Source organism: Prosopis cineraria, unplaced genomic scaffold, assembly GCF_029017545.1.
Source record: "Prosopis cineraria cultivar Desert tree isolate PC_DT_omini unplaced genomic scaffold, ASM2901754v1 PC11, whole genome shotgun sequence".
NCBI lineage: Eukaryota > Viridiplantae > Streptophyta > Magnoliopsida > Fabales > Fabaceae > Prosopis > Prosopis cineraria.
In genome coordinates, this window is record NW_026555342.1 from 17,948,088 (window position 1) to 17,949,687 (window position 1,600).

Genomic DNA, 1,600 nt, shown 5'->3' on the forward strand with positions numbered 1-1,600 from the left:
ATCTCAATTGCAAATAAGGTATTTAAATGTAAAATGTAACTCTTAATTTGCAACTAAGATGGATCTATTTGCATATAACTAAATCATATTATAATCATTTATTTATGGCTTACAAAGTTTTATTATTTTCCACTCTAAAGATTTTCTACTTACAAAGGTTTATCAAGGTTTTCACTTTTGATGGCAAGAACGTTTTCTCACGCCAACATAATATGTTAATTTACTCGGAAAGATGCAACAAAAGACGCACTATGCACACACATGCGTCAATGCACACACTATTTGCCACTTGGTTATTAATTATATATATATATATATATATATATAAAACATAATATGTGTTCACAATTCTGTCCACAGTGATTCCATGGTTTGCTGTTAAACTTGCACTTGGATTCCCCCTTGTGACTATAATCTTGATACAAAAATGGAGAAAAGGAAATTCAGCTGAATACGATGAGGTTGAAGAATTTCTTCAAAGTCACAATTACATGATGCCCATAAGATACTCCTACTCAAATGTGAAAAAGATGACCAATGGTTTTAAGCACAAGTTAGGTGAAGGTGGTTATGGTTCAGTCTACAAGGGAAGACTTCGAAGCAGAGACTATGTAGCCGTGAAGTTATTGACAAAGCTCAAAACCAATGGACATGAATTCATCAATGAAGTTTCCACCATTGGAAGTATTCATCACGCTAATGTGGTCCGTTTAATTGGATTTTGTGCCGAAAGAACAAAGAAAGCACTTGTCTATGAGTTCATGTCCAATGGCTCTCTTGACAGATACATACTTGAACAACAAGGAGACTTAATGCTTGATTATCAGAAGATGTATGAGATTTCCTTAGGAGCCGCACGTGGAATTGAATATTTGCATCGAGGTTGCCATATGCAAATTTTACATTTTGACATCAAACCTCACAACATTCTACTTGATGACAATTTTGTTCCAAAAATTTCAGACTTTGGGATGGCAAGAATGTGTCCACTAGATAAAAGTATTCTATCACTATCCACAGTTGGAGGAACATTAGGATACATGGCTCCTGAATTGTTGTACAAAAATATTGGAGGTATCTCACACAAAGCAGATGTTTACAGTTTCGGAATGATGATGATGGAAATGGCAGGAAGAAGAAAGAACCATAATGTGGTGGAGATTCTTGGCAAACTTATTTTGCCAAATGGGTTCATGACCAGTTTGAGGAATCAATACTGAAGAGCAATGCCTCAAATGAAGAGAAGAAAATCGCGCTAAAAATGATTGCTATAGCATTGAATTGTATTGAGATGAGACCATCTGATCGTCCATCGATGAGCAAAGTAATTGACATGCTTCACGGACATGTTGAGCCGGAAAACATTCTACCATATATATGAGCCTTTAGGCTTCGCAAGAGCGCAAAAAATACTCGTCATGGCAAATGATTAGGCAACTCATTGTCAACAGACGTTAATCCATATATATGATGTGATTAATTTAGTTTATCTTCGTTAGTCTTTAAATCTGTTGTCTCTATTGATCAGGCATCAGCTAACTTTGATCATGTATCTCCATATATATGTACAGTTATTCAGAATGACGCTAATTAAGGTGCA

The 1,600-nt window shown here is 35.3% G+C and overlaps 1 pseudogene; it reads left to right on the forward strand.

The window, feature by feature from the left end:
• Window positions 1–349: 349 nt before the first annotated feature.
• LOC129284913 (rust resistance kinase Lr10-like) lies at window positions 350–1,600 on the forward strand (annotated as a pseudogene).